Source organism: Psammomys obesus, unplaced genomic scaffold (genome assembly GCF_907164565.1).
Source record: "Psammomys obesus unplaced genomic scaffold, mPsaObe1.curated_primary_1811, whole genome shotgun sequence".
In the NCBI taxonomy this organism is placed as follows: Eukaryota; Metazoa; Chordata; class Mammalia; order Rodentia; family Muridae; genus Psammomys; species Psammomys obesus.
In genome coordinates this window covers 1,196,487-1,218,607 of record NW_026596443.1, presented here as the reverse complement: position 1 = coordinate 1,218,607, position 22,121 = coordinate 1,196,487, and the positions used below count along the sequence as shown (strand labels likewise).

At 50.1% G+C, this 22,121-nt stretch overlaps 1 protein-coding gene across 1 annotated transcript in view; it reads right to left on the bottom strand.

The window, feature by feature from the left end:
• Lrrn2 (leucine rich repeat neuronal 2) overlaps window positions 1–17,857 on the bottom strand; it is a 58,565-nt gene extending 40,708 nt beyond the window's left edge. The window contains exon 1 of the mRNA XM_055598116.1: window positions 17,594–17,857. The gene's annotated coding sequence lies outside the window, so the exon portion shown is untranslated. The remainder of the gene's footprint in view (window positions 1–17,593) is intronic.
• Window positions 17,858–22,121: the final 4,264 nt, after the last annotated feature.

Below are 22,121 nucleotides of genomic sequence, written 5' to 3'. Positions count from 1 at the left end.
AAGAAGAAGAAGAAGAAGAAGAAGAAGAAGAAGAAGAAGAAGAAGAAGAAGAAGAAGAAGAAGAAGAAGAAGAAAACTAACAATAAAAGATTACAGTCTATATGGTTCATCTTATGGAACATCTAGACATCCTAAAAACTGTGGTGACAAAACAGATTGGTGGGGATGTACTGTTATGAAGGGGAAGCAGAGCAGAGGCCTGTGACTTTGGCTAAGTATCTTATATTATTTAATGGCTTGAGATAGTGTCTCACTGTTTAACTTAGGCTAGCCTGGAACTCTCCATATAGCATAGGCTAGCTGTGACCTACATACTCCTGCCTCAACCTTCTAAGTGCTGGGATTACAGACATGTTTACCAAGCCTAGCTTCAGTTTAGTAACTTGATTTTGGGTGTAGTTACACAAAGTGCCCCCCCCCCAACAAATGGACATGACATGTGAATAAAGGCTACGGGTCATATCAAGGCAGTTTTCTTCCTTTTTCCTCCCCCCTTCTTTTTTCTTCTTGAGACAGGGTTTCTCTGTTAAGTTTTGGCTGTCCTGGAACTTACTTTGTAGATTAGGCTGGCCTTGAACTCAGAGATGTGTCTGCCTCTGCCTCTCAAGTGCTGAGATTAAAGGAATGCCAGCTTAGTTTCCTTGTTTTAATGCTGCAGTGTAGTTAAGCATGATGTTAACTGCAGGGGAGTCTGGATGAAGGGTCCTTAGGACTTCTCTGTATATTTCTTTGAACCTCCAGTGAATTTATACTTGGTTTTAAAATAAAAAGCTGCTTTAAAATTCAGTGCATCTAGCCCACAGCAAGTGTTCAATACGTGTTATTTTATTGCTACCACAGAATGCCAGCATGGGAGTACCCCTGTGAATAAAACCCAGGCTCTGTCTTTGCGGAGCTTCCAACCCAGCACAAGAGAAAGACCATCGAAGAAGGGCATTTCATAGACTAAGCAGGGTGTACTCAGCATGTGGGAAGAATTTCCTGGAAAACACGTCACTAGATGTGAGTGGGAAGAGCCAGCCAGGAGAAGAGACTGGGAAGGTCCCCAGGGTTAGAGGCTTGGAGCATCGAGGGGTGGCTGGGGAAGCAGGGTTGCTGGTTCCACGTGGGCCTCTGGAAGGCTGTGAAGAGCCGAGGAGAGGCTGGCAGAAGCCAAGCTGGGGGTAGGGGTAGGTGGGGCACGGCCCTGGGTGGCACTGCCCTTGTTCTTCAGGAGATGGTGTGAGCAGCTACTGTCACCTTCTGAGTCTTCCTTCTTCACTCTGGGTTCTCTGGGCTCTTCTGCTTCTGGGTGGGGCGTTCTGTCCCACTGAGTTGTGAGGAAAGGCTGACTTCCCTCAGCTGCAGCTTGTACCCCAGGGCCTGTCTTCCACCCCATGAGGTTTGGGTTTTGATGCGACTTCTCCATCAGTTGCTGTGGATCATCTTGAGCACTCAACAGCCTTTTCCCATTAGCATAGATGTGTAGCAATGGGGAAAACATTGCAGTGGGGCCCCACGTATGAGGCCCAGATTCGACTCTGGTTGATCAGCAGGTCAGCCACCAAAACCCCTGCTTCCTCCACTGGGCAGCAGGTAAACATTACACTCACCCCTGCTTCCTCACAGTAGCACAAAGGACAATGCAGCTGAGCAGCATAAGGCCTCTAGGTTGCAAAGAGAACTTCAGATGTCAAACGGGGAAGGGGCTATACATGTTTTTAAAATATTTTATTATTTTTTATGTGTATGTGTGTTTTGCTTGTGCTTATGTATGTACAGCACATGTGTGCTTGATGCCTGTGGAGGTCAGAAGAGGGAACTGGGTCCCTTTGGACTAGAGTTACAGATAATTGTGAGCAGCCATGTGGGTGTGAGGAATTGAGCCTGAGTCCTCCTCAAGAGCAGCCAGTCTCTTAACTGCTGAGCCAGCTCACCAGCTCTCCCTTCCTCCTGCTTTTTGCTATGAGATTCTCTTATTGTTTAAAGTTACTTTGCTTTTTTTAAAGTTTATTTTATGTGCATTGGTGGTTTGTCTGAATGTATGTCTGTGAGGGTGTCAGATCTTGGAGTTACAGACAGTTGTGAGCTGCCATGTGGGTGCTGAGAATTGAACTCTGGTCCTCTGGAAGAGAAGTCAGTGCTCTTAACCACTAAGTTAAGAAAAAAAATGAAAAGTGAGCTTACCTTATCTGCAGGTTGTACCCTCTTTTCTTAATGATTTCACTCCTTAGTATTTTTAATTCATTTCTTGGTTCCCCCCTGCCTTTTTGTTTGGTTTGAAATAGAATCTCACTATGTAGCCCAGGCTGGCCCCAAACTCATGATCCTCCTGTTTCTAACCCCAGAGTGCTAGAGTTACAAATATGTAGCTACCACACCCAGTCCTCATTTGAGTTGTTGAGAGACCTCCTCTGGAATAGCCTGGGTTGCCCTCAGACTTGACATGCTTCTGCAGATTCCTCCTCAGTGTTGGTATGTGCCACCATACTTGCTCTGAATATTTGTGAATGCCTAATCTGTGCCAGGTAACAGTGATGCAAGGTGACTAAACTGAAGAATCTCTACCCTCATGGGGTGGCAGCCTAGTAAAAGAGACAGGCATTTGTTTGCAAAGCTCTAATTGACACAATTAGCTATTGAGATGTATGTTGTGAGCCTAGAGAGATGGCTCAGAGGTCAAGGTACACTTAACCTCTTGCTACTCTTCCAGAGCATCCAAGTTTGGTTCCCAGCACTCATGTCAAACATGTCACAACTTCCTGTAACTCCAAGGGATCCAACCTCTCTTCTGGCCTCTGCTGGCACCTACACACATGTGACACACACACACACACACACACACACACACACACACACACGAATAAACCTTTTGTAAAAAGGATGTGCTAGGTGTGATGTTGCATGCCTTCAATCCCAGGACTCAGAAGACAGAGGCAGGTGGATGTCTGTGAGCTCCAGGCCAGCTAATGTTACACAGTGAGAACTGTTTCAAAACAAACAAATGTAAAAAGGGTGCATATTGCAAAGGAAACACACGGGAGACTGAGTATTAGCCAGAGGTTTGAGGAGGTGGAGGGTCGCTTTTCCAAAGAAAGGTAACTGAAGCTTAGGCCTAAATTCAAGAGAAGTGTAGGACCAGAAGAGTAATATAGAGACAGGGGACAGCAAACACAAAAGCCATGAGGACCTGAAAGGAGTGCACGCTTAGAATGGGGATGAAGCTCTTGGTAAAGCGCCTACCTCAAGAATAAGGACGTGAGTTTGATTCCCAGCGCCCGTGTTTTACAAAAACAAAGCAAGGCATGGTGGTGTGCACACATAGTCCTAGTGTTGGGAAGGCAGGGACAGGATGATGCCTGGGGTTCCTGGCCAGCCTAGCCTTCTTCATGACTTTCAGGCCAGTAAGAGATCCTTCCTCAAAAATAAAATGAGGTAGTTCTTGAGGAACGTAATGCCATTTGAGCTTGTTCTCCAGCCTCTTAACATGTGTACCTGCACACCTGTACACACCAGAATCTGCGCGCGCGCGCGCGCGCACACACACACACACACACACACACATGTACACATAAAGAAGCATATGCTGAGAACTCAGGGTTCAAGGAGCATGCTTCGGCAGGCCTGGGCCTGGTCCCACATGGGCCTATTTCCTGGCTATCCAAAGAGCACTGAGATGCCTTGCAGAGTGCTGAGATGATGGCAGAAAGTGCCCAGGTTTGTATTCAAAATATCCCCGGAACAGTGACTGTGAGTCAAGACTGGAGATGCTGGGGGTCACAGCCAGCGAGAAGGTGATCCCAGTGTCTGGAGTTGGAGGAGAAATGGCCTGAACTGACAATGTGGAGGTCAGTGAAGCGCCGCTCTCAGGGAGATGGGACCTGGCCACATACTGGTGGTAAAAGAAGAACAGCTAAGCAGCTCACACCACCTTGCAGAACAAGCATGAGGACGTACCGTTCCATTCACAAAATCAAGCCACACAGTGGCAGGCAGCGGTAGAAAGGGCGTGGAGAGTTAAGGAAAGCAGGACTGTGGCTTAGGTCCACCAAATTTGAAGTTTGCCGGCACATCCATCTTCTCTACCTCAGCGGGTGGCTCTGAGGAAACAGCAGAGATTTGAGTGTCGTGTGTGTGGATGATAAGTGGAGCTCATCTTGTGAAGTCATGACCTGGAGACAGGCTCCTCAGTCTGAAAGCAGTACCACCAACGGACACCACCGCAAGGAATGCTAACATTTAAAGATGGAGGTGAGAAGCATGAGTCAGCAGAGATGAGTTCAGAGTAACCAGAAAAGCCAGGAATGTGGGGTAAGAGAAACCCAGAGAAAGGGGAAGAGCCAAGAGTTGAGGGGAAACACTTCTACAAATGAAGCTTGACTGGAGCAGAATGGAGGGCTGCTTCTTCTCAGGGCTGGGGGTGGGAGCCATACCCAAGTGGGGCTGAGGAAGGTGTGGGCGGTGTGAAGTGGAGCATGTTGCTGGAACCAAGTCTCTCAAGACACTCTGGCTGGAGAGGATGAAGATAGGGTGGGAGCCACAACTGGGCCTGGGGAAGGACTTCGTTGTTGGTCTGAAGCCAGGAGAAACAAGGGAGGGCCAAGGGAAGGCTCTAGAACCCAATGGGAAATAGTGATTGAGGTGGCACCTTGTGGCCTTGGCCAAAACAGAGGGAGGAGCAGAGAATGGTGAGAGGCAGTGCGCCTGAACGTTTGGGAGGGGCAACCGGAGCGGTCTGCCTGAAGACAGCCATTTCTCTATGAAGTGGGAGGTGAGGTCCTCAGCTGAGATCACTGATGGAGGTGGAGGTTTGGGGAGGAGGGTGTGAAACACTCATTGGAGAGTCAGGAGGGAGAACCAGGGAATTCGATAGGAATACTAGGCCCTTTTGAAGAACAAGCTCGGTTGGTGATGGTGAGCTTGTGGATGTACTACCCACCTGCCTCTCTCTCTCTGTCTCTCCCTCCCTCCTCTCTCTCTCTCTCTCTCTCTCTCTCTCTCTCTCTGTGTGTGTGTGTGTGTGTGTGTGTGTGTGTGTGTGTGTGTGCGTGTTCCCAGGAGCTTTGACCTCATGCAAAGACAGCAAATAGAGCAACTGATCCAGAATTGAGACTTTGGGGTCAAGACAGTTTAGGATATTGGCAGGAGGATCCTTAAAATGGACCTTGGAAACTGTCTGGAATCAGGAGGAGGTTCAGGAATGGTGCTGTGAGCGTCCTTGTCCAAGCAAATTGGAAGACCAGGAGGTGGTCATCAGACAGCAAGGTGCTCCTCTAGGTGCCTCAGGTGATGGCCTGGTGGAAAGGGCTGCTGGGCCTGAGGTAGGATGCGCTGTCCACAGTCATTGATCTTGCCAGGTGATAGACAGGTTTGGAAAGAGGAGGGTGAGCACGAAGGGGAGGGGAATCACAGGGAGGGGAGAATATGAGGGAGAAGGTGAGTGTGTGGGAAGAGTTATAGAAGGAGGGGGTATGAGGAGAGGGGAAATATGGGCAGATGCCAAAGGCCTTACTTAATAAGGAGACTGGCTAGCGAAGAGGCAAGGAGTGTCAGTGTGACTCCGAGACTTAGAGAAATGGCCTCCCTTTTCGTTTGACATGCCTTGGGAACTAGATCAGGAGCACCAAGAAAGTCAGGAAAAGCAGGCAACAGATGTAGCATACAGCCAGAGTTAGAAGCTTTATGTCTCCTTCCCACAGTGCTAAACACATGGTATGACCTCAGGCAAGTCATTTCCCTTCCTTCCAGCTTAAATTTCTCATAAATAAAAATGGGTCTCAGGAACTGGCTGAGGTCTGGCTTCCAGCCCAGGTTAGAAGAGGCAGTATGGTGTGTTCAGGTAGTCATTCCTTAGTTCCTGGGTCAGCAGGAACCCCTAAGCCATTGTCAGCTGGATATGAGCTACAGTGTAAACCTGAGAGGTGAGACCCCCACTAGCTAGCTAGTCCCTGGGGCCCCAGCATCTCGTGTGTGCCTTCTTGGAGTGGCTGTAGGAGGGCTCATAAAAGAACAGACACTGGCCACAGGCAGAAGCCCATCTGCTAGTAGAGAGGAAGTCAAGCGTCCTAGCTCCTCTTGCTCTTTTATATTCCATTCCTTCATCAGCCAATGAAGCTGTGACATGCTCAGTTGACCAAAAGAGAGCAGGTGCTCCCTGCTCCTGTTTCAGATGGTAGCTGAGGTGTTCCTCAGTGGCCCCTTTGTACCTTAGAAGCTCTTGAAGGTAGAGGAGTAACCTCACACTAAGCCTTTCTCCTTTCTCCTCCCCTTTCTGCAGAGTTGAGCAGCATGATCTCCTTGTACCATTTAGAACCTTCACAAGGCAGCCCTTTCTCTGGGGGCCAGCCACTTCTCAGGGAGCTACATCAGGATCACTTCTAGGGTGCAGAATTTTTGAGAGGTGCTATGTGCTTGGAGAATGCACAAGTAAACTAGTCCCACCCTAATTCCAACACATTCAGGAAAACCCTGAGTCTTGCTGGGTGCTTGTACTCAGTAGTTAGTAGATTCTCAATAAACATTTACTGAATAAATGAAGGCATTTCAAATATTTAAAGAAGAAAACCTCACCAAGTCTACCAGAATTCTTTGTTATTGATTGAAATGCTCCTGTTTATTTGGGTAGATAATTAAAAGTTTGTTAAAAACGTTCTCTGGTATTTATCAGGGCCAACTATGGACCAAGCATTTTACAGATGTGAGCTGATTTTATTTCACAATCCTGTGAGCTGGCTAAATTAATCCCACTTTAGAAACAAGCAGACTGAGGCTTAAAAAAAAGTTAAGAGCCTGCCCGAGGCCATAGATTAAGTAAACCATGTCCACTGGATTCTAACCTAGATTAGGAGCTAATTTTAAAGGCGAAGCTGTGTTCAGCACAACAGCTGCCTCCCATGACTTCACAACACAGTGGCATCAAGAGTGATTGGAGCGAAGAGGAAGACTGAGAAGCTGTGAGAAGGAAGAAGTCAGTGGAGGCTCTCCACTGCTCTCCCTATGGCCTTTATCCTGGGGAAGCTGGGAACTTCGAGCTTTGGGGAATTTTGGAGAGTAGAGAAGGTTCAGACCCCATATGTCTCTCCCTCTTTGATGGGTGGGCTGGTTCGCCCCTCTCTACACCATCTCACATTTCACTGAATTCTGTACTCCATAGTTCTCTGAATGCTCTAGAGGCCTAGAAACAGCAAGGAGCGAAGGCCTATGGACACTGTCTTCACCCTTGTTCCATGAGGCCTAGAGACTCCTGGCCCCAAATGGGATCCCTTGTTCCAGAGCCCCAGGGAACAGGCAGGAGAGTTCCAGAAGACATGCATGGTCTGATCTGCTGCAACTGGACACAGCTGTAAGCTTTCCCACACCTCAAGCCTGCCTGACAGGTGAGCAGCTGTGTACCACATCTGCCTGTCCATCTGTCTCCTTTGCAGCTTTGGGGACAGCCAACGCTCTTCAGAGGGGAGGCCCTAGGCCCGAGGCAGCTCTATTACTTGGACTTCTACTCCAAAGGGACTAAATGGGTGGGAAAGGTAGACTTGTGTCTCACTCTCCAGTCAACACTCCAAACCCCTCCCCAAGGCCAAGTCTTCAGCTCCTCCTCCCAGTTTCCTAAGCTCTGCTTGCCAAGCTCTGCAAATTACCACACATGCCAATAAGTCATTAGAAACCAGAACAGCAAATGTGGGGTTGCCATGGAGACTGACACCAGGAACTGGCAGCCCTGGGGCCTGGCCAGTGGCTCAGGAGTATTATGGGGAGAGCTAGGAAGGCTGAACTGCCTGACAGAGGCGGATAAAGTGCTACACAAAGGTAGCTGGCCCCGCCTCCTTTCCCAACTTTCCATTCCTAGGGCCTGTGTGCTGCTCACCTGCAGCTTTCTTGGATAATGAATCCTGCCCAGGCTGGGGGTGGGGAGTGCAGGGTGGGGGCAGGTGCAGAGGAGGTGGCTGGTGGCTGTGGTAATGCCCAGCTGGCAGCCTACCCCAGGGCAAGGAGCACTGTAGCCCTAAGCAGCCTGGGTCTGGTTACCTGTGTTTTGGGGAAACTAAGGGCCCAGTGAGAGTCTAAAGGCAGGGCAGAACCCAAGTGGTGCTCTTCTGGGTCTCACTTCATCTCTGCCAGGCACTTAGCTCAGCACCCTTTGTAGGTAAGTACACACACATGTACAGGCGTGCACGGACTGCTGGTGAGTGGCAAAGAGACTTCATAGAAGCAGTGTTTGACAAGATAAAAGCCAGCTCTGTGTTGGAAACACAACTTGTTCAACAACTCAGTGTGACTTCCAACAATGCCCCTTCTCGCTAGGCCTTTGCTTCACTGGCTGGAAGACATGGAGGTAGTACTTTAAACCTAGTGTGTTTCAAATTAGCTTTCAGGCCTCAGGCTATGACGCCATTTCCCCAGGGACACTGGGAAGTCAGCAGGAGGCTGAGTGGAGTTCTGGTCTACAGAACTACATTTGCCTTATACACACTTTCCTATAGCCACTGGAACAAATTAACACAAAGTTATTGTTTTACTTGAGCTTATTTATTATAGGCATAGAAGTCTACCTGGAATGGGTTTGCTAAGTTAAAGTTGAGGTACCTGTAGCTTCATTCCTCTCTAGCGGCTTCAGGGAACAATGTCTCATGCTTTTCCCTACTTCCAAAGTTTGCTTTCATTCCTTGACCAAAGGCTAGCAATGGCTGGTCAAGTCTCTCTCATGTCCATCTCTCCAATACTGCCTTCTGCCCCCTTTTCACAGGACCCTGTTTTACTGTGCTCACCAGGATAATTCAGGACATTTTTTTGCTTTGAAGGTCAATCGGCACCCTTCATTCTATTCGTAACCTTACTGTCTCTTTTCTATGTAACAACATATTCACAGGTTCTGTGGACTAGTGTAATACAAAGCACCCTTGCTCTGCCTACTACGCACTGCAGTTTTGTTTTGAAACAAAGCAAAACATCAAATTCTAAATGCACTGGAAAGCACAAGACCAGATGACTTTCAGTTATAATTTAACCGAGACCTGGGTTCCTCTTCTCATCTCTTGGGATATCCTTCTAAGGAGACATAGGAACTCTGGATCCTGCATGTCCAGTGGAAATGTTGACAGGCTGTTTTAGGTTGATGGTGGTCTAGATTTACCAGAAAAGGGGAACAAATGAGGACCATTCTAAAGACTCTCCTTGCCTCTGCCCCATATGCACCTTGACACCTTGACATTCAGAAAACCCTGCAGTATCTGTTCTTGTTTTTGTTTTTTTTTCCAGATAATGTCAGATGGAGCTGTGTGTGAAAGCCAGTGGCAGGAGGCACATGGATTTAGTGGTCATGATGCCGAGATACCAACTTCTCTTCCACACACCTTGACCTTTACAAACAGCACCCCAAGTCCGGAAAGCCTAGTCTTGGCACCTTCCTGTGAACAACTTGCCAGTCTTAGGGGTTATTTCTAGCATTGGCAAGTGAAACAGCATCTTTCTTGCCCTGGGGAAGGGATGTTGGCCTCCTCTCTCTTTCCACCCGACCTCTGTCCTTATCTCAGCAGATGCTGTCTGCCAGGGCCTGTGAGAATGAATGACACTCTTCAGAGAAAGGTGGGAAGTCATCACGGCCTATTGTCCTTAGATTTTATTCAAATGGACCACTTTCTCCTCAGCCCTGCTTCTTCCTTGGTATAAACTGGAGGTTCATTCCCATTCCTACTTCTCATGTTCCAGGGCATCCTGGAAAGAAAATGCATTGCAGGAGAAAGCTGTTCTCTAGAGGAGTGGCCCTGGGGAAAAGGAGGGGGAAAGGAATTCACATTTATTGAGCTTCTACTTAGTAGTAGGCACTTTACACAGATTAGATCATTTAATATGGTGGCTAAGAACTAGAGCTTGGGAGTCACTGTAATGTAGGGCTGCATTCTGGTTCTGTCACTTGCCGATTGTGTGTGGCCTCCGGCAAGTGACTTAAACCTTCCCAGCTTCAGTTTCCTCAGCTGCAAAACAGGGGAAAATAATGTCTACTTCCCAGCGTCCTGTGGATTAAATGAGATAAATGCAGTAAAGCCTTGGGCGCTGCATAAGCACGCACAAGTGTTAGCTATTATTACTAACAACCCAGGAAGTAGCTTTTATTAACCCAGACTTAGCACAAGCCCAAGTTGAGGCTCAGAAAGGTCAAGCTAAATTGCCCAAGGGCAAGTAGCTAGGAAACAGGGCTCTCACCCAGCTCCAGCTGACTCCACTTGTGAACAGCAAGGACAACAGCCTTAGACTCAGCCCTGCAGCTTTGAGGAGTAGGACCTGGGGTACATTTTCTTAGCTCTTGAGGTCCCAGAGTGGTGGGATGGGGGGGGGGATGTTGAGTGAATGGTGGCAAATTTATCTATGAGACTCCTGGCTTTTACTCTTTGGTTGAGGTCTGTGCACTTTTGCTTATACTTTGAGTAGGGAATCCCAATGGATTCTCTTACCCTCTGCTGCAGAGGTGGGTCCTATTTCACCCCGGTGAAGGCCCCCAATCCTCAGGGAAAGGAGCAGCTACTTCACTACCAGAACTGTCATGGAGTAATCTGCCACATAGCGGCTCAGAGGCACTGAGAAGATGCAAGAGGAAAGTCCGGCTGCTGACTAGATAGTAAAAGGAACCCAGGAGCGTCTCAGAGCAATGGGTCACAGATAACCTGTGGGTCAAGGACATCTACGGAATGCTCAGAGGGATTCTGAGAACAGAACAGAAAGCAACTGGACCAGGGAAAGAGGCAAACCCCCTGGAGGACAGAATTCTCTTGTAAAGAATTGTAGCCCTTTTCCCTGGAGGGGTTAGAGATGACATGAGAAACACAGGTTGCAGGGAAGTGACTGTTCCAGGGACATCCTCCCACCTCACCCCCTTCCCTGCCCTGACACGGAGCTTGTTGACTTGTTCCTACCCTAATGTGACTCCCAGTCCTCCCCTCCCACGTGATCACCCTTCTCACCCCTCCAGGTGTAGATTCTCAAGTCCTCCTCTCTGCAGAGCGGAACTCCACTTGGTTCTCTAGGCCCCAATCTGCTGCACCTCCCAAGGAAGCGTTCCTTGTCTACTCCCACACAGCGCGCACAGTTCTGATAACATTTATAGTCTAAATCACACAGTTTAGCACTTGGTTTTAAATACTGTCTGGTATTATTCCCTCATTATTTCAGAGTATGAGTTCTGCCTCCCCAACTCATCTGAGCATCTCTACCAGCAGAGACTAGGCCTTACATATTTTTATGTTTCTTCCCAATCCCCCTAGACTCCCTCCCCCACCAAGTTCCACAAACAGGTGGGCACATACTGATTGACCAAAATAGTCTTGATGACAAGAGCATGCTAGCATGGATGACCTAACCCTGGGGCTGCAAAAATCCAAAACCTGAAAGGCCTCCATCTCACCCAGAGAAGCCTAAGTCCTCAGGCAGAACCACAGCTCCAGTCTGGCCTTTTGGCTATTCCCCAGCTTCAGCCATGCACCACATTCTCAGTAGCCTGTCCTAGCCCCTCTCCAGCATTGCATGTCCCATCTTGCCTGCCAGCTGTCAGACCAGCTATTCTTCCTGTCCAGTACTCATTTCACATTGGTTAGCCACTGTGGCCATCCTGAGCAAACCTCAACCCCCGGTTCTCCCACCATACATAAGTTGTTTTCTCCTTGCTGTAGTTTTCTCTGGAGCACTTAACACTCTCTAATATGCCATTTGCTTTCTAAGTTTACTTTGCTGTATCCCCGGACAGCAAAGTAAAAGCTCCTTAAGGGCAGAGCTCTCTGTTATTCCCTCCTGCCTGTACCTTTGGGGCAGGCACAGAGGCTTGATAAACACCACCCACCCTGTGTACGATGTGGGATGCTCTGCAGGGATGGGCCGTGGGTGGAGCCACTCCACAGATCCCCTGGGTTGTGGAAGTCCATCCTACCTCCCGGCTGGGCCACCCTGAGCGTCAGGTCGAAGTGTCAACCCCTCTCCTTTCCTCTTCTTCTGGCACAGCATTTACAGCTGCTCCACCTTCAGGATGCCACCACCTTTGTCTCCTGAGCTGAACATTGTCACCCGTAGCTCTGAGTGCCCAGGTGCAGTGCTCCACAGATGCAAACCTTCCTTGTTGTTACTCTCTTGGTTTCTTTCTTTTGGGAAGGAGCAGAGAAGACAGACCCACTTTTCCTGGGGGACCCAAGCTGGCTGCTTCACAATCACCGCCCCCTTCTACCACATGTTTTCTCTGAAGGAGCTGCCTCAAGAGATGCTCGTCAACAGAACCCGCTGCTCTGGCTCTTCCCAGGACACCAAGCACCATGTTAGCAGCAGCCCACTGAGGACCCTACATATCCTGCCCAGCTCCTTTCACCTTCACTAGTTATATTTCATTCTCCCCTCCTCTAGGAGGAGCTTTGGTTGGGCCCTCTCTTGTGTGGACACTGAGGCAGGGTCAGCACCTCAGAGGCCCTGGAGGCTCTGGCTGAGGCAGAAAGAAGCAGTGTTAGATCTTTTTGTTTTGTTTTGAGACAAGGTTTCTGTGTAGCCCTGGCTGTCCTGGAACTCTGTCTGTATACAAGGATGGCCTCACACTCAGAGATCTGCCTGCCTCTGCCTCCTGAGTGCTGGGATCAAAGGTGTGTGTCACTACCACCCTGCCAGTGTTAGATCTTAACTATCAGGTCCTGGGTGCTGCAGATATGACTCATTGAGAGAGTGCTTGCTTAGCATGTGAATGGTCCTAGGTTCGATTCCTAGCACCACCAAATATCAAACAACAAAAACAGGTTTATGGTATTGAATATCACAACCTGTAGCCGCAGAAAAAAAGGGTCAGGGAGACTCTGAAGTTCCCATGAGAGGAAAAGGTAGCTACTGGCTTGAATAGGGCAGGCATGGGGAACTTGTTTCTGTAGGAAGAAACTATCTAGGAGAGTGGGCTACATGACTTCAGGATACCCCTAAGCCAATAACTGCTGAATCCTGGGGGTGGTGAAGGGGCAGGAACCCTAAAGACAGAGAAGGGTTAAATCCCTCCTTTCCATGTCTCCTTGAACAAGTCAGAGCCTCCATTGTCCCATGTTTCAATTAGGGACAAGAGCTGCCACCAGCCTATAGGGGTATTTGGGGTCTAGTTGGACAACATAGGTAAACCACTTTGCACGGTGCCTGGCACACAAGTGTTCAGTCAATGGCAGGTGCTCTAATGTGTGTCATTACACGTCAAGAAGTGGAAGCTGAGAAACCATTTTTGCCCCCAGGAACTCTCTGCCCACTCTTCATGTTGGAACTTGCTTCAAGTCCATCAAACGCTGAACAGCAGGGAAGATGTGGGTGGAAGGAACACACAGAGACAAACTGAATTCTAAAGCAGACCTGGTTAAACTCACCTCCTGCAAGGCAGCTTTCTAAGGCCAAGGCATCTCCCAGGTCCCCAGAAAGTACCAGAAGCCGGAGTACAAGGCCTTGGATATAGCAGAATCTGGGCACTGATGGCTTAGACATGTGTGTAAGGGGGGTGGGGGGAGAGGCAAGGTCACACAACCAAGCCCAGCAGGGCTGCACCAGGCCCCTGCTTAGAAGCTTACTCTTTTAGACCAAGGGGTGTGGGGCTGTTCTGGGCAGCTAGCCAGTCCCACTAGAAGCCCAGCTCCTAGCACCAAGAACAAAAAGGCTGAAGAGGGCCACTAAGTGGTGTTAGTGATGTCCATAAAGGATGACACACACACTCCATGGTGCCTTTTCATACACAATTCCTGTGCCTCAGATACCCTCAGCACTGCTGTCCTGAGGCCCCCCACTTCTGCTAGCTGGCCCCTTTTCAGGCCTTGTCCCAAATAGCAAGTGCTCAGCAAGTCTTTTTCTAGTCTACAGATGTGAGTAGCCTCCTCCGTTCAGCGTCGACTCCTTGTTAATAATAACAACAACATATATAGCATTTACTATATTTCAGAATCTGTTCTCTTTGGCCTGTGTTCCCTCCTCTTATGAAGTAGGTACTATTATATGCAGGTTATAGATGAAGAAACTGAGGTTAAAGAGGTGAGGTGACTTTCCCAGAGTCTCCCAGCAACAAGTGGTACAGGCTGCGTAGAAGCTGGGTAGGTGGCTCCGGAATCTCTACCCTTACTGTGAGCTACCCGAGGGCAGAGACAGTAGCTGCTTTATCTCGGTTTCTGCACAGAGTAGGTGCTTCAGTAAAGGTGAGTTGACTGAACATGTAAAGTCTGAATGAGATGGACTCCATGCAATTTTAGCCTGTGCAAAGCTTAGAGACAGCTACAGTCTAAGGCAGAGGCAGCTTTCTGGTCTGGCCTCTCTTAGAGGCCAGTCACACACTCCCGCAGCAGGACCTGTCTTGCTGTGGCTATTTTTCCATGCCCCTGTTTTTTGTTTGTTTGTTTTTGCTTTTTTAAGTTATCCTCTATCTTCTTCCTGTTTGTGTCCCCATTGCTTGTCCCACTTCCACCCTTGACCACTGACCTTGCCCTGGCCCGCAGTCCTTGCAAGCACCCAAGCTACCCACCCCCATTCTGTCTGGGCTTTTGCGACAGTGAAGGCTTACCCGAGGAGGCCAACAACAGGAGCAACACTGACTCATTAGGCTGGCCACTGTTGAAGCTCCAACACTGACCTCAGATGACCACAGCAACGTCCTCCTCCCTCTTAACCCCAACGAAGGTGGAGGCCTACGAAAAGAGGCTACCAGCTACAGCTTGTCACACTTGTAGGATGGAAAGATTCTCTGCCCTCCCTGTGTCCTCTGCAATGCCCTCACTCCTATAGGAAGCCTTCCTGGATCACGTGAGAAGGTTTATTCATGCAACCATTCAGCAAATATAGTCTGTATTCTAAGTGGAGAGACAAGATGCTCTCTTGAAAGGCTAGGGCAAATGTGAGGAACCGCTTCATTGCGACTGTAGAATTTAGCAGATGCTGTAAACATCATAAAACTGAACTGCAACAGTGGTTCAAAAACCACTGACAGCAAGTGTCCCATTCTTCTAGGCCCCAGACGCCTCAGCTAGAAATCAGGGACACTGATGCAGCCCTTCAGGAGGACTAAATACGACGGTTTCTGTTAAGCTCCCCACACAGCCTGGCGCAGAGCAGCTGCTCCATAAGCTGTCACTGCTTCCTTTCTTGTATGAAGCACTGCCTTCTACAGAGCCCTGGCCTCCAAGACAGATGATGCTATGAAACCACCTCATCCTTTCAGGTTAGAAATGACTTAAGTGGGTACATTGTATATGGCAAGGAATGGGGATGGGATGTTCAGGGTCATTCTGTGATTATAATGTTAATTTGTAGGATTTTGATGTTCCTCCTCCTCCATCAAACCTTTGAGATAATCTGGTGTACATGGAACTAAGCAATTACCAAGTTCAGATACAAGTTCCGTTCTGGCCTTGGACATGGAGGTTTTCTGTTATGTGTACCCTCCTCTCTTAAAATAGTGTTAGGCACACAGTAGGTGTTCCATAAGTAGCTTTTGGATGAGTAAGTTGTTTTTTTGTTTTTTTGGTTTTTTTTTTTTTTTTTTTTTTAAAGCAATGAGCTTTCTCCTTCCCATCAAATAAAAGAAGCAAGGAGGTAGAGAGTAGGAGGAGCAAGTGAGTGAATGAGTGAGAGAATGGCAGGGCACAGGGGGTGACAGGAACAAGCAAATTCAGGTGCCAAGCCCACCAGCCTGGTCCTCTCTGCAAAGGGGGATGCAGCAGGGACGATGATGGTACATCTGTGCCCACTGTCAAGATGTGAGGAAGCCACTGTGTGCCCAGCGTGTGGTTTGAGCTTCATTTTACAGAAAGGCAAAGGTGGAGGTGGAGACCTGGAAGGAAGGGGGAGGTAGAGGGTGAGAGGTGAGCAGGGTAGTGTGAGCAAAGGGAGATGGAGAGGTGCCCGAAGAGGAGGGAAAGTAAAGGAGGGACAGGGGAAAGGGCATGCTTGGGCAGTTGGCATGTAATCTGCTGGTCTAGCTTGGTTGCAATGCCACTCAGGGTAGGCTCTGGCAGGAGATCTGGATTTGTGGGTGCTTCTATGTGGCAGACTCTGAGAGTATCAAAACCCCTGAAGTGCCAGAGAGTATATTCCCTTTACCTCTTCCAAATAGCCTTCTACCCAGGCCCCCCTACACAGGCAGCAGGAGCCATCTGAGGCAGCACAGGGAAGGAAGAAGGCCTGAGAAGCGTGCAGACCCCAAGCTGTGCTCCTTTCTTCTGCTTCTTCACAACATCTCCTGCCCAGAAAAGTGGGTCAAGCCACCCACATGTGACTTTTTCTGGTAGGTAGAAGACACATTGGCCAATGGACCTTCGTGTCCTGCACACAGCCCTGTCTGTTCCTGCTCTTTTGGAGGACTGTTCAAGGAGCACAGTGGGCCACTGACAGGAGGTTTCTGGCCTTGTTCCTCAGAAAGAGAACACTGTCCAGAGTGATGCTGAGGCAGGGGGCATGAAGCCTGCCGTCATTCTTGGTAAGTAAAGATGCCTAGATCTTTACTTCTGGTCTCCTTGACAATGGTGAAGAAGCTGGCAAGAGGCCACTCCTGCCGTCCTGACCTGGCTGCTCTCTCCACTGCCCCCTCCCTTCTGGGGTCTTCAAGCAGAGGGCCTGCCAGTCCATCTCTGGCAACCAGCGGCAACCAGGACTGTGCCCAGCCCACCCCCTCCAAGCCCTGCCAGTCGCCCAATTAGAAGCTGCGTTGGCTTCAACAGATGGGAGCTGCGGCAGCCTGAGGAACAGAGCACAAAGCCCAGCTGACATTTTCCTTCCTGTTCATTTGGTGGGGGAGGAAGGGCAGGGACAGCCCGGAGCATTGCAGCACCCCACTAGGGCCGACCCTCGGGGTCCAGTTACCCCTTCGGCGGCTCAGTTCAACTGCCTCACCCCGCCACTCTCGACTCTTGGCTGGCTGGGCAGCCTGTGCCCGCACAGCCCTGCCATGCCAGCAGGACAGACGGCCCACCTGTGGCTGGCCAGCCTAGCCTGTCCCCAGTGTGATGCGGTGGCCTCGGAGCTGTTTTAAACCGCACAGCACCCAGGCTAAGCCCTACCGGCCCCTCCCCCACCCAAATGTCCCATCCTAGACTGCAGTCAGACCCGATTCTCCCGCCCGGAAGAACCCTGGCTCTTGGTGCGAGATACTTTGGATAGACCCAACGAAGGCCATCCTGTCTTTTCTGCACGGCCACCACCCGAGTTCCCAGGAAGGGAAAGTCCCCCAGGCTCTGGAACGCTTCCATCCTGCAAGTCCGCCCCTGTCACGCCCTCTCTAACCCCGGGGCCACCTCTTTGGCTCCTGCACATCTCCAGGGTTCCCCGCTACCCAGCAACAGTTTGAGGGGCTGGGGCCTCTCCCAGTAGGCTCAGGCCCGGACCCTCTCCCTCGCCGCTTGGGTCCAGCCGGCGCAGCGGCCACCTCCTTTGCATTCTCCAGCTCTCCTTCCCTCGCCTCTCCCGGCCTTCTCCCAAGTCACCAGCTCTCCTGCAGGCATCTCGGCGACTGCCGCGGTCGCGGTCGCGCTTCCCTCCCCCACCCGGTCAGCAGAGCCTGCGCCGCGGGGACAGGATCGCGGCGACCCTCGCGGCCACGCCAGCGTCCTCGGCGTTCACGACCCCGGCCGCCCGAGAACCGCACACTCACCGCGCGGGCGCTGTCCTCTGTCTGTCGCTCGCCGCCCAGCTGGCGACGCTGCTGCGCGCCCTCCGCGGCTCGCCGCCACCCAGGCCCCGGAGGCTCGCCCGGCGCCTTCCCCAACCTGCACTTGTCCTGGGAGTGGTCGCGACGTTGAGCCTGCGAGGGCGTCAGCGGAATGACAGTGTCCACAATCCTGCGCGCCGCTGCCGGAGGCTGGCTGCCAGGGCCGGCGCTCCCCGAGCGCCGCGCGTCTGCGGAGCAAGGAGCAGGCCCGCGGCGCCCGGCGCCCCCGCCGCGCCTCCTCCCTCCCGGCTGCTTGCGCTCGTCCTCCTCACTAGCTGCTCCGCCGCGCTCCCAACCTCCCCAGCCCACTCCGGTCGCCTCCTCCCTGTCTGCTTGCCACGCCAACCCCCTCCAGTCCCGCTGCCATTTTAACTCCTGCGTGGCCAGAAGCCCCTTCTGCCTCACAAGCACACACCCCAGGGGAAGGAGTTGGGTGGGGCCCGATGCTGTAGTTTGAGTGGTCCTTCTGTACCAAGACCCAAAGACTTGGGGAGAGAGGGAGAAGGACATAGCGCTTGGGGCTCAGGTGGGAAATGAACGGCATTGCTGATGCTCCTTCTGACCCTCTTGCAAAAGCCAGGACAGATGGGAAATTCCGCTTGTAGGAGACAGGTGTGGCTCCTGGGCACAGCTTGTGGCTGTGAACACATTTTTGCATGGTACTCCCCTCCCCAAGTTAACGGGGTAGGACAGTAGCGGTGGGTGAGTTTGTCCGTGGGCACTGGGACTCTCCTGCTAACCGGAGGGGTAGCCATCCCAGCACTGCGTCCAGAATAGGCAGGAGCAGCCTTCTGGCGCTCAGTAGGGGGTTAGTCTCAGAGGGATTAATGGAGGAACTGACAGGACAACCCTGGGACTTGGCTGCAGGCTTCTCCACCTGCAGGCTGGCCATCACAAACCGTAGAACTAGAAAGTGAAGCAGCACTCCATTCATGAAGAAAATAGGTGCTGAGCTACTGCTTGGCGGCTTAGAAAATTTGGGTCACCACCTAACACATTGGGGCTTAGAATAGGGGCTGCAGTCTTCGAGAGGCCTTCAGTGTGGACCACTCAGAATGGACACCAGAGCTCTGCTTCATAGCAGGCCACACCCGATCAAAGCCTGGGAAATGAGTAAGAGAGACGATCGAGCCCCAGTGTGAGGATTTCTCTAGGGTTTCCTTAGGCTACCGTTCTCCACGAGGGCTTCAGCCCAGTGTCCCTGGCCAGACACAGAGCTTCTGGGTCCTGTCTTTTCTAAGGATACAACCAGCAGTGACAGCCATGCCTACAGGCTTGTACCGTGGACTTGAAGTTCTGTGTTCTGCATAGACAGAGGAGTTGGCCCCTTAATCCTTCCAATGAGTGCATACTAAATTCCTGCTGAACTACTCCCAGGCCTCCACCCGGCACCCCTGCTGTGGGGTATAATGGCCTGCTGGAGCCAAGAGGGACAAGTTGAAAGTACAAGAAACAAATTTTAGCATTTCAAGGCAATGGAAGGTGCCATAGAAACACAGAGAGAAAATGCCATTATGGGTTCTGGTTATTCATGGGAGGTTTTATAGAGGAGATGAGCTTCCAGCTGAGCCCAGCTGGAGGGATGGGATTTAAACTGGCAGAGAAAATAGGGACCAGCAAGGCAGGAAAGTTGAGGCAAGCAAAATAGAATGGACTGTGTGGAAAAGGGCAGGGACAGCAACGAAAACTTAGATTGGTAATAAGACTTTGGTTATGCAGAGCAGGAGAGCCTGAGACCAAACAAAATCTTGAAACTCATCTGTGGCACAGTGCACAGTTCTTTAGAGAGGCCAGAGGCTGGGAAGGTAGCCGCTGCAGAGACAAGGAGTGAAGAAAGAACCTTTGCGAGGAGGACTAGTCAGAACCTGAGTGAATAAAAAGATTCAAAACTTGGCCCCCAGTTTTTGAGTCTGATTTTGACACTTGAGTCAGTGGAGCCATTTTTTTTCTAGCCTAAAGGCCACCATCAATATATATAGACTGTTGTCCAAAAGGAGAAGATTTCGCCAACTCTTCCCAGCTCCAGGCCTGAGCTGGTTCTCAAACCCCCCTGCCTCCTATTATCCACACCACCAACTGTGTATCTTAGGCCATCTGGAGCACAAACTGTAAGGCTGTGCCTGACCCGTGCGCCACTGAGATGAAACCAAGATGTTACAGTGGATGTTTCAACAGCTGGTTGCTGCTGCCATTGCTATAGTTTTGAGACAGGGTCTCTGTTTGTAGCACAGGCTATCATCAGTCTTGTGATCCTCCTGCCTTGGCCTTCTGAGTGCTGGGATCACAGGCATATCCACCACAGCTGGTAATAACTAACTAGTGAATAAATGCTAATTGCCACTGGCTGACCCTGGAATGGCAGACCCTGTACCACACTAGGTGAACATGGGGAAGCGCAGGAGCCCTTAGGACAAAGTTTCTTACAGCCCAGTGGGAAAGAATTTAGAATCAGGGAGATCTGGGCCTGATACTTGCTGGACCACACTCTCTGTGGCTTCAGGAAGGTTATTGAGCTTCTCTTTCTGGTGTAAAAATATTAGTTTAAAGTAATTCATAGAGATCAATCTATTAGTCAAGAGTAGCCATGAACATTTGCTGATTGTGTGCTATAAGCAAGGGTGGGGACTCTCATTTGTGAATCATCTAACTGAAAAGTCCCAACAGGCAGAGTGATGCCGTCATCCAAGCTGTTTTAGAGGCTAAGGCAGAAAGATGATAAGCCTGGGCAACTTATCAAGACACCACTTCAAAACAAAAGTAAAGAAGGGTGTGTATGGCTCAGAGGTATAACACTTGCCTGGTGTGCCTAAGACCTTGGGTCCAATCCTCAACATGTAGAAAAGAAGACAAATACATCAAAAGAAGGAAAATGCCACCAAGCCTAGGACTCTGGAAATAGAATGGTATCCTTATAGTTAGCAGGTACAGAACTCAAGGCTATTGCACGCAGTGTCGGAGCATGGAGAGGATTGCCTGCTGCGCTTCTTTTAGAAAGAGGGTGGCAATCCAGGCATGAGTGATCTGAGATGGAACAGAGGCTACGCACATCTGGGGTGGGCATGATATCTGGACACAGCATCTCTCTCTTAACTCGCTCCATGCTACCATTTTCATTTTATGTGTATGGGTGTTTTGGCTACATGAATGACTATGTATCACACATGTGTAGTGACCGCAGAGGTGAAAAGAGGGGATTGGATACCCTGGAACTGAAGTTACAGATGGTTGTGAATATGGCTGCTGGAAATCGAACCCAGGTCTTCTGGGTGATGCTGGGTGAGCATCTGGTGCTCTTAACTGCTGAGCCATTTCTCCAGCCCCCTTTTTTTTTTTTTTTTTTGAGACAGGGTCTTGCTCAAAAGTCTTGTAAGGAAGACTTGGCAGAGCCTAAGTAAAGGGTTCAAACTTGGCCCTAAGGTTTTGAGTCTGACCTTAAGAGACACTTAAGTCAGTGGAGCTTTAAGACCACCATCAGGTATGCAGACTGACATCAGACAGAAGTGGTCTGCAATGTACTGCATAGATCAGGCTTGCCTGGAACTCACTGAGCTCCACCCGCCTCTGCTGGTGCTGCCATTTTCAGGCAGAGGCTTCTCTGGGAAGAGACAGGGACTCAATGTACAGTCCTTTGGAAGCATGTAGGTAATTATTTCAGAGGATTTAATGGCTCTATTATTGACCTTTTGGCCTTCAAGTTTAATCTCCGGGTTTAGTAAGTATGATGTCCTGCCAGGAAGCCTAAGACTCTAGAATATCAGAATGTCTCAAGAGAGGGATGTTGGGATATGTACCCCTAGAAATAACCCTTGGCTCAACCTCACTAGGCTGCTTAGTGGAAGGATCAAGACCTTCCTGGTGGTGGGTGTGCTGGTTGTGTATTTAGAGGTTCTAAGGAGAGGAGTGTGGAGTCTGAGCATACAATATGCAAACAGAGTGCCTGGCAGACAAGCAGACACAGAGGAGGGATGCTGGGTTGTGACAGTTTTCCCCTCTTCCAGGATTCCTCCATTGCTGCCTATGTCCTTTGCTCAGCTCCCATTCTAGGAGGTGTAGGATGGGGCCTCAGACATCAGTGAGGACTTTTGTTCCACCAGTAACTCATCTATGGTTGTGTGACCCCAGAGCAGTTGGCTTCAGTGTGGGAGTCATGAAGAATAATTGGATAGACCTTGCATTCAAATGTTCTGGCGGGAGTGTCCACTGGTTTCTGTATTCCTGCCCAGGCTGCCTGATTGTCTTAGTCACTGTTCTGTTGCTGTGAAGAGACACCATGACCAAGGCGACTCTTATAAAAGAGAGCATTTGATTAGGAGCATGCCTACAGTTTCAGAGGCTTAGGTCTGTTATTATTACCATAGAGAGCATGGTGAAGGCAGATGTGGTTCTGGAGAACTACTACATCCTTATTTGAAAGTAGAGAGGTGGTGTGTGTGTGTGTGTGTGTGTGTGTGTGTGTGTGTGTGTGTGTGTG